This window comes from Thalia democratica, chromosome 2 (genome assembly GCF_965202585.1).
Source record: "Thalia democratica chromosome 2, ktThaDemo2.hap1.1, whole genome shotgun sequence".
Lineage (NCBI taxonomy): Eukaryota > Metazoa > Chordata > Thaliacea > Salpida > Salpidae > Thalia > Thalia democratica.
The window spans coordinates 54,520,351-54,535,767 of record NC_139166.1 but is presented as its reverse complement, the minus strand read 5'-3'; the positions used below and the strand labels follow the sequence as shown (position 1 = coordinate 54,535,767).

General features: G+C 28.4%; 1 pseudogene across 1 annotated transcript; it reads left to right on the top strand.

The window, feature by feature from the left end:
* The first annotated feature begins 1,457 nt into the window (after positions 1-1,457).
* LOC145830265 (uncharacterized) lies at positions 1,458-14,710 on the top strand (annotated as a pseudogene). The gene is made up of 12 exons (XR_014369635.1): positions 1,458-1,578; positions 1,880-2,296; positions 2,652-2,764; positions 4,768-4,942; positions 5,071-5,197; positions 6,603-6,825; positions 7,474-7,628; positions 8,004-8,179; positions 10,358-10,540; positions 10,692-10,891; positions 11,843-12,005; positions 12,407-14,710. The product of XR_014369635.1 is annotated as an uncharacterized LOC145830265 (transcript).
* The last annotated feature ends 707 nt before the right edge of the window (positions 14,711-15,417 follow it).

The following is a 15,417-nucleotide window of genomic DNA, read 5'->3' as shown; positions in this document are numbered from 1 at the left end:
CTGGAATTTAAAAATCTTGGCAAAAACTCCTGGATAAAGCTAAAGTATTATATTTATTGAAACAGACCTAGACAACACTTGGAATTTAAAAAAAAAAAAACAGAATAATTTAATAAAAAAAAAAAATTTGAATAGAAAAAAAACCTGTTAGTTAATAATTTTATTTTTATAGTTTAGATTTTAACAAAATACATTTAAAATATCATTAAGTATTATAAATGTTATTTTATTTTTATTATTACTGGTTTTCAAATTAAATTTTTCCATTTAAAAAAAACAAAAAAAACATCAAATACCTTGAAGAAAATCAAAAACCTAGAAGAAGTTTCTTAAATACCAGTGGCAAAAAAATTAGTATAAAGACTATTAAAAATAATTATGAAAATATAGAGTTTATACTTTATTTACAATCAGTATAATTATATATACTTCACACTATAGTCCATTGACTTTAGAAAATAAAAAATTTCAATTCTAAATTACAACTTAAATTTATTTGCTTATACTTGAAATTAAAAAAATTTCAGTAATAGCCATATTTAAGAATGAAACAATACAAAAAAGTTAACCAAAAATAAGCAGTCTTTATTACTGGTTGCAGTGACAGTCTATCACAGCTTGAACTTTATTACATTGTTTAAATTGTTTGTTCTTATCCTTGCAAAGTAAGTAAAATTTACTGCATGAATAAAAACTTAAAGCTAAGAACTTACATATTATAAAATAGGACACTTTTGTACAAAATACACTCTTAGAAAGGTATGTATTCGTGTTAGTTATGTCAGGTACGTGTTAAGTACACATTGAATCTTGAAATAAACAAAACAGAAACATATTAAGATGTACTTTACACGGTTTAGTACTTAAGGTTGTGGGTGCATACTTAATGGGGATGTGTATTTTATGTTGCTTTTTACTTGTGCAAAAGTTTTCTTGTGCAAAATTTACAGCTACCCTACATAGTATGCCTCAAGTTGGTTGGGTTCTTTGAATTTCTGTTTTATTTTTATAAAAGATCAAAAGCTTATTTGTATATTTGTTGTCAATTACTCCTTCTAATGTATAAAACATATTTAAAAGGTTCCCAAACTTCATTAAAAAACTCATAAAAAACATCATAAAGCTAATTTTTTGCTTATTTATCAATCATATAAATAGGATAGTTACAAAGTTATATTGTGATTTTAAATTTATCTTTCAAATAAATATAAAGAAAAATAGTAATTTATAAGTATTTTTTTTGTTTCAAAAACATATCTAATTATTTATTAGATTCAAAAATATTTTTGCTTATTTATCAATCATATAAATAGGATAGTTACAAAGTTATATTGTGATTTTAAATTTATCTTTCAAATAAATATAAAGAAAAATAGTAATTTATAAGTATTTTTTTTGTTTCAAAAACATATCTAAAAACTAATTAATATTTGCAGTTGGTTTTTTTTTTGTTGTCAAACCAAAAAAGTTGCCTTTTGAACATAAAAATCAATGGAAAGTTGGCAAGGTGGTAATCTCAATACAAGTTTAAACGATTGTTTTGATAACCTTACATTACGTGAAGCTGAAATAAATAATGTGAGTTTTTTTGTTGTTGCTAAGCTAGCCAGTATGTAAGTTTTTAAAACTGTAAATGCTTAAATAATGTTTTTGTTTTTTTAAACATTCTAGCATAAAAAAAAAAACATCAATAGCAATTCATATGGGTTTTGATAAAAGAAGAAAAGTATAAAAAATAATGAATTTACTAGAGTGTTTAGTGTATGTTTCATAACTTAATTTTATTGCTTAAATAATCAGTACATGCTTATGTGAATGTTGTACAACTTTTAAACTTTGATGTAAAATAAAAGTTTATTTATACATATATGATCCACAGTTGTTGAGTGAAAACATTGATGTACCCAATGGATCACAACTGTTGAATTTGGACACACTCACAACTCCACAGAACAACTCCCCAACAACAAACCTGCTTGGCAATGATTACCATAGCAACCAGTCCAGCGGCTCATCTGCTTTCAGGCACTTTTTAGGAAATTCAAACCATTTAAGCAATGCTTTGTTCGATAGTGCAGTGCTGAACCCGCAAAATAACAACAACATAGCTGGTTACAATTACAATGGTAGCAACATGCACAATGATGGTAGCAACGGTTACCATAGCAGTTTGGGCAGCAAAAACATGATGGGTAACAATGGCAATGTTCATAGTAGTAGTTTGACTTCTAATGATTCAACAATGTGCAAACTACATTCCCAATATTTCAGCCAGTTTTGCAAAGATTGTAATAAGGTAATTAGTTTATGTTATAGAAAACCATTTTCTAAGAAAAAAAAATGTTGATTTATCTAACTTTGTGTAGTTATAGTAAATTTCAAATTTGCTTACAGGTTATTAATAGTTCAGTATTTTTGATCTAGTAGTAAATTATGTAAGAAAATACTTTTAAAGAATGTAATTAAACATTTAATTAGTTTGTTTCAATGATTCGTAAAAAAAAATCAATAATTGTATTTGTATACAACAAAGCACAATTTACAAAGTTTAATTAATCATCTTTAATTATAATTTTCTTTTTTTATCAACTTCAGCAAATTTAAAAATCAGTAGTATAATTAGTACCAAACTAAAAAAACAATTATTTCAGTTGGTATGTCCACTATGCACGAGAAACGAGCATGCCTACCACAGCATAGATTCCTTAAAAGACACATTCAAAACAACAAAAGTAAATGTCATGCTCACAAGAAATGGAGCCATGTTAGTTGAAAATTTTAAAATTTTAAAAATTATTTTGATCTTCTATCTTAATTTATATTTTTTAAAGTAATTTGTTGTAAAACATCATTTACAAAGCAAAAAAGTTCAGTGTAACTTTAAGAGAGAAAAAAGTTATATACAGTCACCTCCTGCAAATCTACGCACTTGTTTGGTTATGCACTCTCGTTTAGTTACTCATTCTATAATTCTCAAAAGCTCAGAAAAATATTAAAAAATAATCTTAAATTTTCTACAATTATTGTGTGTATTTATTTATAACAACAAAATTATTTTTTATTCATTTCAATAAGTTTAAAGTAAATATTAATAAAAACGAAAGAGGAGATAGATTTTTGATAAAATTGAGATTTTTACATTTTTCGTTTGTGCTTTCCATAAGTAATCTTTTGAACTGTAAGGCTTTCTTCTTTATAATTTAGTTGTCTTAGCTGCCCCTTCATACCTATAAATCAAACAAGGTACAATCTTAAATTCCTCCCAATATTTCTGACACAAGGTTTCATTTCAAATCAATAAATCTCTTCTTGTAGCTAATTTGTTCCTTGCCTAACTTATACCAAATTGTCTTGACTCTTAAAAAAATCTTTCTCTTATACCATTCAAGACAAGTTTAATCTTAGGTTGGAAAGGGAAGAAGTAGAAAAAAATATTATGTATTCACATAAAAAAGTATTTTAAACTTTTCACATATATGTACAATTATGAAAAATATTTTTGTAAGCTCAAAAAAGAGTTTAGTTCTATCCAAGCTGTATTTAATCAATCGTATTATAAGAAAGCAGCTAATAAAGCAGGTGTTTTGCTACCTCTCGTTTTTTCTGTAAACACAATGTACGTATAGGTGACTGTACCTAATATTAATTTAATATTCACTACTTGTAAACAAATGGTGTAAAAGTATATTTTAATCTTATAAAGTTTTACTTACTATTCAAGTACTCTAGTTTTTAATTTATTATATAGTTTTATATAGTTAAGCTAAACTTAAAGTATAAACTATTTTACTCTAAGAAAAGTTACAGTTTGTTATTAGTTACTTAGATTTATTTTATATTTGTGATTTAGAAATAATACTACTACAAACTTATAGTAATATGATGAAAATTGTTATTTGATAAACAGATATTGTGTATAGTTATGTTATAGAATATACTTTATTGTATAAAAAACTGATTCAGGTGTTTAACATTTCCAAATAACAATTTTTTTAATATAATTTAAAAACGTTTTATAACTCACAAAATAAACGTGTAAGTTTATAGTTTGATTAAAGTGTATATATATATACTTTAAAGTTATATTAAGAAATTTGTCATTTGGAAATGTTAAAGACCTGAATCAGTTTTTTATACAATAAAGTCTATATGTAACTGTTTTACCACTTGAACTTACTTAATGCAATAAGTACACAAAAACTAGTTCATATTAATTTATTAGCTTATGTTATTTTAGGTTATTCAAACATGTACCACAAAGTATTTATGCATAGTTTGTTTAGTGCTTCCTTTTTTTTTGTTGCAGTTTGTTTTTATTAGTAGTAACAAAAATCTCGACAAAGTAAAAGTTTACTTTTCACGTTATAAATACACAATTTTTACGAGTTGAAAACCAAGCAGTCGTTAAAGTGTTAAAAATATAATTTAATTTAAAGTTATTTACAAAACAGTAAGCTGAGAAAATCTGATTAGTAGCAACTTAATTCTCGACAAAGCAAAAGTTTACTTTCATGTTTTAAATACACAAGTTTTTGTAGTTGAAAACCACGCAGTCATATACTTAAAAAAATCAAACTCAGCTTCAATTTAAAGTTATTTACAAAACAGTAAGCTGAGAAAATCTGATTAGTAGCAACTTCATTCTCGACAAAGCAAAAGTTTGCTTTTCATATTTGAAATACACAAGTTTTTGTAATTGAAAACCAAGAATTCATATACTTAAAAAAAATCAAACTCAGCTTACATTTAAAGTCGTTTACGAAACAGAGAGCTGGTAAAGTCTTTAAACAAGTCGAAGAGCGAAGTGCAGTTGACGGAGAAGCAGCTCAGCTTCAACTCGATCAAGCAGAAGAAGCTTATTGCTGAGACGGCGAGGATACTGCATGTGCAAGTACAACAAATGGAACAAAAAGCTCTTAAAGAAATTGAGTCAATAGAGAAGGTTTGTTTGAAGTTTTTTACTCAAAATTAAGTTTTCACTTCTAATCCTGCTAATTTTTTGTCTTTCAAATGATCTAATTATTCAATATGTGCAATTATATTACTAACAACTAGTTTGTTTTAAAATAGAGTAAACTGGAAATTCTTGAAAAACAAACTGAAACAATAGATGCAACTTGTGTTGATGTGGAAAAAATTTTGAGCAAATTGCAAAACATTCTCAATGTTAATGACTTCACTGTTAATCTGTTTTCAGGTTTGTTTACACTTTGAAATTTTCTGAATATTTTTGTGAATTTAGACTTAAATTGTCAAATTCTATAAAGAGATTTTTGAGCTATTAAAGTGGTGTATTAGTGTTTAAAATAAGAGTTTTTGTAAATATCTTTCCACAATAAAGTAGGGGTAGGGAATACAGCACATTTTTTTGGTCATATTGTAATATTCATTCAAGTCCATATGATTTGTATGTTTTTTTGCTTTATTAAGAAGATTCTATAAAAAAAGTTCAAAAAAAAAATTATGCTTGCAGCTTAAAAAACTAATTTCAACCCCAAAAATCACATACTTTTCGAATTTTTGACTTAAACAGTAATAAAATTACTTAAACATGTCCTAGACTTATAATTTATGTCATAAATGAAAGCTTATACTTATCGACATATATTTAAAGACATATTAAGTGCTTTTGATGTATAATGACGTCATAATCACCCTAAATATGCAAAATTTGTCTGTAAATTGTAGGGATAGGGAGTACAGCACATTTTTTAGGTCATATTGTAAAATTCAAATAAGTAAATATGATTTAAATGTGTTTTGCTTAGTTAAAAAGTACCAAATTTTTTTTAAATAGTTTTGCAAAAAAAAAGTGGCTGCCCAAAAAACTGATTTCAACCCCAAAAATCACATATTTTTTGATTTTTGGGTAGCAACTTTTTTCTTTGCAAAATTATAAAAAAAAATTTAGACTCTTTTTAACTTAGCAAAAACAAAACCGAATTATATTTACTTAGTTGAATTTTACAATATGACCTAAAAAATGTGCTGTACTCCCTACTCCTACATTTTACAGACAAATTTTGCATACTTAGGGTAATTATGACGTCACAATACATCAAAAGTAGTCAATATGTCTTTAAATATATGTTGATAAGTATACCACTTTCATTTAAGACATAAGTTATAAGTCTAGGACATGTATAATTGATTTTATTATTGTTTTAGTCAAAAAATCAAAAAGTATGTGATTTTTGGGGTTGAAATTAGTTTTTTAAGCTGCAAGCATGCTATTTTTTTGAATTTTTTTTTTCAGATTCTTCTTACTAAAGGAAAGACACATACAAATCATATGGGCTCATAAGTCCAGCAAACATCACCCAAGTACTCCCTACCCCTAAATAAAGTTAATTAACCATTTTTAATATTATAAAAAGATCCTTTTATTTAATTATTTTTAGCCTGAATAATATTTTTTATAAAAAAGTGTTCTACATTATAGTAAGTTCTTAAATAGCATGTAACTACATCAAATTTTTATTCACGTGAAAGTATGTAAATAAACTAGAAATAGAAGAGTTTAATAGCAGTTATACTGTTTACAAAAGCAAAAAATATAAACAAAAAAATAAAATTTAATTAATTGTAATGAAAAAAAATAGAGTACCAAAGATGTCAGAGCAACTTGGCGTCCCTGAGAAAACTGGACTGTTACCGTGCCAACGAAGACTCGGAAATCATCTTCTGCCCCAACAACAATCGCCTAGTGACAGTTGGGGACGTTGTCAGCTCAGTTTTGGCGAAAAACTGCAAGGTTGCCAGGGAAGGTGGTAACAGTTGCCATGCAATTTGCGGGGCGCTTCTTTACTTTGTAGTGCATGTAAAGTAAGTATTAAATTAAGTGATCAGAAAATGTTGATAATAATAAGTTTTGAAATTGATGCAAGTTTTTTATATTTCAATACTTTTTTTTTCAAAATTTTTTTTATTACAGTATACAAAATTTATACAAAAATACTAACTATTTATACTTAAATTACATTATACAGGATTGACAAAAAACTTGGAAACCTGGAAAAATCTGAAATTTGACAAATTAGGCTAAAAATCTAGAAAACTTGGAATTTGAGAAATTTTGAAAACAAACCTGGAAAAACCTTTAATTTTTAGCAATTTCAACATTTTAAGTAGTAAAATTTCGATTTGACACAAAAAATCTATCATATAGATAAAATTGTTGTTATCATCCAATATTTTTTTATTAAAAAAACACATTTAGAGTAGCTTTACAATATCTTTTCAGTGTTTTTATACTATTTAACCCAGTTTATTACCTTAAACTTAACTTTAAACTAAAAACAGACTCAAAAATGTGTACTTATAAAAACCTGGAGAAAACTTTGAAAACCTGGAGAAAATTTGCCATAAACATTTGACAACCCTGAATATAATAAAATTATACTAAAATTACGTTATTTACTGAAACTTGATGTTTTTCACTAAAATTATAATAAATGTCGACTTGTTTCACAGAGACCACCTGGGAAAGGCGAAGTCCAACTACAATCTGAGCAAGTTCGTTGCCACGGTTTCGGGACCGGGTGACAACCAGGAGTTCAGGTGCGCCCTCCAGAGGAGCCCCAGTTTGAACAACGTCATCCTTTTCAACTTCAAGCTGCTGCAGGAAGGTTTTTGATTTATTTTAATAAAAATGTTTTACTGACAAAGATAATTGTAGCATCTTTATTTATCAGTTTTTATTGAAAATTAATATAAAATATCAAGTTCATTAAAAAACACACATAAAAGTTTAATAATTTTCGCATAAAAATTTTATTATTTATATTATAAGAAAAGTTATAAGCTTATGTTTCAAAGTATATTTATAAATAGAATGATTATAACATCTGTTTTCAAAGTTTTTAGTATACTATGGGTTCTTAATTAAATTTTAAATATAAAATGTACGCAATAGTTTAATCTTCTATGTCATTAGAAGCCATCCAAGCATTTTACTTTTATCTTTGTTGTTGTTTACTCTGCAATAAAAATAACAAATTCAGGAAAGCACCTGGTCAGAGTGCGGTGCAGGGGCGTTGACGTGGGGAACTCCCCTTACTTGATAGAGGCGAGGAGGGCGGTGGAGTACAAGCAGAGGGTGGGCAGGGTGGTGCTGGGTGGGGAGGGAGAAATGGACGGGCAAGTTTGCAGGCCGTGGGGAATCACCACCGATCACATGGTTTGTTTGAATTTCCAGGGTTGAAATGATAACATGACATGTATATATATGTTTATCTTTAAAAAAATTCACATTTCAAAAAGTAGTATATATATTTAAATAAACTAAAATCTACTTACGTAAGTTTAGTTGTTAAGATTATTCCACTAAAGTTTTGTTTTCTTTGTGCTTTTTCTAATCAAATCATACAATTAAATTATATTTGGGTTTGACTGAGGAGTTCAATCATTCTACTTTTTATAAAAATGCAACATTGTTTTATGATAATTTCACGGATTAATAAATTTGTGATTTTTATCCTTGAATTCAAGTTAAGTCATTTGATAGTTACTATTGAAGTAAGTTAAAAGTATATTGAGTTAAAAAGAAAAAAAAAATAGCTTAAAAAAGTTCATTTTCTTTTTTTACAGGTTTTTTGTTTATTTATGTTTGTATAGTTTTGTTGTTCAACCTTTTTAGACAATAAACTATAACGTTCAACTTATTTTTGTTAGCAAGTTAAAATACTAAAAAATTATCATGAGTTTGTCAGAATTTAGATTTTTTATAAATTTTAAATTAAATTAATCTTTCATTTTTCACAGACAGGAAAAGTAAGATTAAAAATGTTCTGTGATTAGAAAGTTTAAATTAGTGCATGGTAAAGTTTGTTCTCACGTTTCGACCTTGGATTAGTAATTACATTTAATTTACGAAAGTACACTTAATAAAAAAAAATTTAGGTATTATTACTAAACGGTATTGAAAAATTTTTGAAAACACATACAGGTTTTTGCAAATATTTTGTTTTTCAAAATGCCTGTGTAATTTTCAAAACCATTTTTAATAAAGTACTACTATTAATTAGTTTAAATAAGACAAGTTATGCTTTTGTGATTAATGTTTATGTTTTATCCAGATTGAACCTTAGTTTTAAGTTTGCTAGTCACATTTTTACTGTTTAGAAGATCCTTTTTAAAAGTACATTTTTCTCAGAATTAACTTGAAAGTAAAATCAAGCTCTTTAAGATAAAGTTTACGTTAAAATTTAGCGAAAATCGCTTTATTAAACAAATCAATTAAGAAGCTGATTGAAGTTAATCTGTTTAATGTGAAAAGTTCAGTTTGTGCAGATATCAAGTGGATTTTTTTTATTGTGGTTTGAATTTGTGCTCTTTTTGCTACTTTTAACGTTTGTTGCTGAGTTGTGTGTTGAAGTGGGTTGTTGAATTTTGTTTTGTCATTTGTTATGTTACAAATAAATTATTGTATTTTGTTATACTTTGTTTTGTGATTTTACCTGTACTCTAACTAGGTTGTTGTATGCAAAGATAGCCTTAAAGTTTTTTTGGGTTTTAAGTTTGAGGCGTGTTTCAAATACAATTGTTAACTTTTAATAGCTTATGTATTACTAACAATTGAAAGTATTAATTATAAACCTAAATTTTAGATTTAAAATAACTTCATTTAATAAAATCATATTTCAAATGCATGAATAAGTTTTAGTTTTTATAATATAACCAACATTTTACTGTTATATTATATATTTTGCAAGGTCAGATTTTACCTCACTGATACCGGTAATACGTAGAATAATAAGTTAGTACATTTACTTAATAAAACTGTATTTAAATACTGAATAGAAGGAAAATTATTTATAAGTTATTTAAATTCATAACCACATTTATCATGTTTTTTTTTATAATTTACGGTATTTAAAAACTTTTAGCTACTTAAGCAAGTTTATTTAATACTTTGCTGTTTTTAATACTTTACCAGTCAGCTAGGTTCATAAAAACCACAAACAAAAACTTAATGGTTTTCAATATTACATTTTATTAGTTTACTGGTTGAATTTTATACAATACTTGTTTGCAACATTCTCAAATAAAATAACTGTATTCTTAATAAACTGCATAAAACTGTCTGGTGATTTACTTAATCATTAAGGCTTTTTTGAAATTTTAAAATAGTTGGTTATTATATATATCTAACGTAAAAAATCAAAAAACCTTATAAGAGTTTTTAAATTATATTTATCTAGTTTATAGTTGTCTTATTAGTAGTTAAATTCCAACAAGTTTGAACTGCACAATTAAAAATATCACCCTGTTTTTTAAAATTAAACATGTAGTTTTAAATCTAATTGCCTTCTTTTCAAATGCAAACAGCCAAAAATATTTTAAAATAATTTCCCAGGGTCACATAATAATAGCGGACAGGTCCAACCACCGCATCCAAGTGTTCTCGAGCGAGGGGAATTTTCTGCACAAGTTCGGCCGGCTGGGCAGCGAAGCGGGAATGCTCAACCGGCCGGCGGGTGTCGCTGTTGACGACAGGAGAAACGTCGTGGTTGCGGATAAAGACAACCACCGGGTTCAGGTTTGTGAATAAGTTCGAATAAAATCGACCAGTAATTTTCAATGAGTTACTTTTATTTTGTTTTTGTTAGTTTAAATAATGATTAAATGCAATTTACTGCCCACACTTTGGTGTCAAACAAATTCAACTCCCAACCCAATTTCCAACGCAGGTGTTCACTTTCGAGGGGAGGTTCGTGCTGCAGTTCGGCGGGCACGGATCGCGACCGGGTCAGTTCAACTACCCGTGGGACGTGGCGGTGAGCAAGGACGGGAGCAGGCTGGCGGTCACCGACACCAGGAACCACCGCGTGCAGGTGTTCGATAGAAACGGCAGGTTCATCGCCAAGTACGGGTTCGATTCCGCCCGTTAGTTTCGTTGTTTTGTTTTAAGAATGACAATCGAAGCTCTCAGCTTGCATCCGGGGAAAATAATTACAAATTTACTGATTTGTGAGTTTATTTGTGCAAAAAGTTTCACTCAATTAATAATTAATATGAGTTAAAGAATGTTTTGTAAATAAATTCACGAATCAATAAATTTTATGTTGGTTTTTTATTAAAATACAGTTTTTCTGATTGTTTTTGAACGGTGTTTGTTTGTGCGGTTGAAAAAGTATAGTTTGGTTATTTTAGTAAAGCAGGTCTTTTTAATCAACCTAATTTAAAAGAGTGCAGTTGACTTTTATAACTATACTTTTACAATCAGTTTAGAGAAATACTGAATACATTTTATAAAACCACGCTTGTATAATATTTATGGTGTAATATTCACTCCTTACACCATAAATACCTGACCAGAAATTATTTTACTATGCACAGAATGTTTAATATTAAGGAAATGTTTTCTGATAAGGTTCTATTGAAAAGAACTAACTATACCATAAATTAACAATTTTTACAGCCTTATTTGGGACACGTTCGAAATCCACCCGAACAAAATCCACCTGATCAGAATCCACCCAGTCAAATTCGAGAACCGCTTACCGATCGAGGGTAAGGCTTAAGGGTAACAGTGATAGTAAAAAAAAAAAATAATAAATAAAGGAAAGTTGGGTGGATTTTGAACGCCGGTGGAATTTGAACACGGGTAGATTTTGATTGTTTACCGCCTTATTTATATTACAATGCTTCCAAACCGTAACAAATATAACCTTTAAATTTTTTTTTTTCATAATGTGCACAGTAATTTTTTTAAAATAATTTTCTGTGCGCAGCTTTTGCACAGGTTTACACAACACTAACACTGTTGAACTTTTGTTAAAACCCCCACACATGTCATTCAGTCCTCACACTGGCACAATTTAAACACAGTGGACCGCAGAAGGTACTTCGACGCGCCGCGCGGAGTGGCGTGGTTGGCCGACGGGAGGCTGGCGGTCACCGACTTCAACCTGCACAGGGTGGTCATCGTGGAAGCGAACATGCAGCAGGCCAGGTTCGTGGGGGGAGAAGGCGGAAACTACCTGCAGTTCCGGAGGCCGCAGGTTCGTGTAATAACGTGTGCTTGTACCACGGTTTCAGTTAACAATTGCCATAAAACCTTGCTTGTTTGTAAATGTCACTGAACACAGAAATCTTCTTCTTGAGTACGCATTTTGAACGCAGCCCGAAAGTGCGTGCCTAAGAAATGCGTACTCATCAAAAAGATTACTGTGCTTATTTGCTATATAAGTAATGTTTAGTATTCATCTGTTGACACGTTTGAAGGCCACAGGTTTGAATAAAGTTTTTGCTTACTTTAGCATTCTAAATTAGAGTGATTCTAAAGAACTACATAAGCGTTATTAATACTTTAACTGAGTTGAGTTTAATTCAGGATTAATTAGTAATACTTTTGTTTCATAAGTTATATCTTAAAACTAAATAAAATAAATTACCAACTCAGGGTATAGCAGTTGATCAGCACGGGAACATCGTCGTAGCAGATTCCAGGAACTCTAGGGTTCAGGTATTCTCCGATCCGGGGACGCACCTGGTGACCGTGTTCGACCGGGTTACCATGACGAACCACCAGCAGGTTGCCATGGATACCGCGCAAGTTATGGACCGACCCGCCGGCGTGGCGGTTTCGCCCAACGGTGAAATTGTGGTTATCGATTTCGGTAATTCCCGGGTTGTCTCTTTCTGATCAGTTTGATAAAAAAAATTGGTAAACAGACATTTATCTCCGGAAAAAAAGTGTTCGTTTTATAAGTTAAATTTAGAGAAACAGTATTGTTTTGCCTTTATCAGAAAGCTATGATAAAATTATTTTTACTTGTTGATGCATACGAGATATCTTGTGTTTTGCAAAGTTGTAATGCTTCCTTTTAATCATTGAACTACCTTTGTGAGATGTTTTAAAGTAACAATTATGATAACTTTCTAAAAGTTACAAAGTTACTGGTTATTTTAAGCAAGATTGTCATAGGAATATTTCCAATCACAACTGTTAAGCTAAAGGTACTAATTTTTCATATTTCTTTGAGCTTTATCTTCCTCTGACGCTTCTACGTTTGACCTCGCGTTTCAAACGTTCCAAAAAATTAAAAGATTCAAAATCGCTATGAAAAAACAAAAGTACCTCTGAGTTGAAACTTGCAAAGTTACTCGCCATTTTTTGATGTATCGTTCTCTTTCTGATACCTCTTTCTCCATTTTTATTTGTGACGTCTTCTACCTCGCAAAAAAAATTATACTCACCTGACTTTTTTGCTGATTTCGTTACGACTCTGCGTTTGAGTTCGACTTAAATTTTAGCTTTGTGACGTCACAGAACTTGACTTTTGAAGACCATGATCTCGGGAGGGTCTCTTTAGGCTTAAAAACAAAATACCGTTGTCACCTCTTACACAGTGTAGTGTGCATGTTTTCTCTTGATAACTTGAAATTGTTCTACTTATTTTAAAAGGTTGTTTGATGGCACGCTGCTTGGTAAGCTTGGTTGTGAAAGTCCAAAGATTAAATTATGTTATCATTTATAAAAATCATTTTACACTTGTTAAGAGTCATGTATACTAGTTTGGTTATGAATAGACACAATAGACAGCCACAAATGTGTAATGCGTTTTAAAATCACAACAACATGTAAATTGTTATCAAAATGTTTTCGGTAAGTTTTAAGAAAACCATGTTTTTTCAACGAAACTGTTTAACTTACAGTTAACAGATTTATTATAAAAAGATTAATAACTGAGTCTTTGATTAATGATAGTGTTATATTTGTAAGTTCAGGCCAAAATAATAACAGCAATAACTATTACAATAATAAATAAAGTTAAATATAAATTCTTGAATATTTTAAGGAAAACTTGAAAATATAAATAATCTATTTACATTAAAGTAAAGAATACTTATTAAATATAATTATGTATACAATATTTATATTTTTAGAAGTTACGGTTGTTTAAAAAAGCTTAAGTGTTTATAGAAAAGATTAAAAATTGTAGTAAATTAAATTAGTTAGACAATACAAAAATTATACAAATGTCTTCATCATATTAGTACTTATATAGTTATTTTTTTATAATCTACTTTGTAATATTATATTATAAGTGCTATTGAATTTGTTTTTTGTTTTTATTAAAGTTTAATTTTGAATTTAAAGTAATTGTACTGGAAATTTTATATATATCAAAAATTATCTTTAGGCATAAATTAGCCATCTGGAAAAAAAGCTCATTCCAAATAGTTTTATTACGTTATATTCACCTACACTATATGATAAAACACTATATAGTAAATTAATAATAAGAAATGTAGTATAATAAAAACTATATATACTTACTTACCTCTGGTTTCAAGTTTTATAAAAAGTTAAAAGTGTAGAGTTCAAGTTGATTCTTTTAAACAAGTGACTTTTTTGAGTTTAAAAGAGAAAGCATGCTTTATTTTTCGTCTTACATAAAGTAAAAACAAGTCTATCTCATGAAAAGCAAACTGCCTCACACGTGAGAAAATAGCTCGTTAAAAAGTATCTTTACAAAAACTAAATAGTTTAGAGGCGTAGCTTCATCGATGTATGTGAATTTCTACCTCACGAAAGTTATAGATGTACAATTGATTAGAAAGCGTCCTTTAGTATATATGAGTTGTATTATTAATTACTAATTAAGTTGTAACTGTTTGAGATGTGCTTAAAAGTACACTTAAATAAACATATCAAGATTATTGTTTTTATTTTACATTATCGTTCTCTTGTGTCAAAATTAGCAAGCTGAAAGCATTTTTTTGGCGAATACAATATCGAACTCATCATAAACACTTTTAGCTGCTTCTTACGCTAGACAGTTTGATGTTATTAACATGTAAAATTTTTACTTTGTTGTTTTTGTCTTGAAGATATAAAACTAATGAAAAGTTTTTAAATCTGTTTAACTGACTTGAATTGTTGTTACATTAGAATTTTTACTGTTTAAAATGAAGTTTTGTTAATTTTTGATGAAGTTGATTATATCGAAAAGTTTATTTTTAATTACTGTTGATTTTATGTGCTAGATGTGGTTTGTCATTTGTTTTGTTATTTGTTTGAAAATTGTAAAACATGTTTTTTAGAAACTTGCAGTTTAAAATTTCAAAGTTATCAAGACAAACTTTTTTTTGTCTAATTTCAATAGAGTAATTAAGTACTTAAGTAAGTACTTTTTTGAAATTATAATTTAGTTTATTAATGAAAAGTATAAATTTAACTTTCTGCAACTAGTTTTATGTTCATTGATTTTGTTTATAATTTAGTTCGTAGTGATTGTAGGGTTTGTTGTGTTGCTGTAGTTGAAAACTAATTTGCTTTTATTGTATGTGTGATATCTTTAAGAAAATACTTGTTGTACTTGAAAAATTGTGTTTTAAAGTTTTTGACATTTTTTAAAATTGAAGAGTTTCTTATGAGAAAAAATTGTTTTTTTTTATAAACAACCA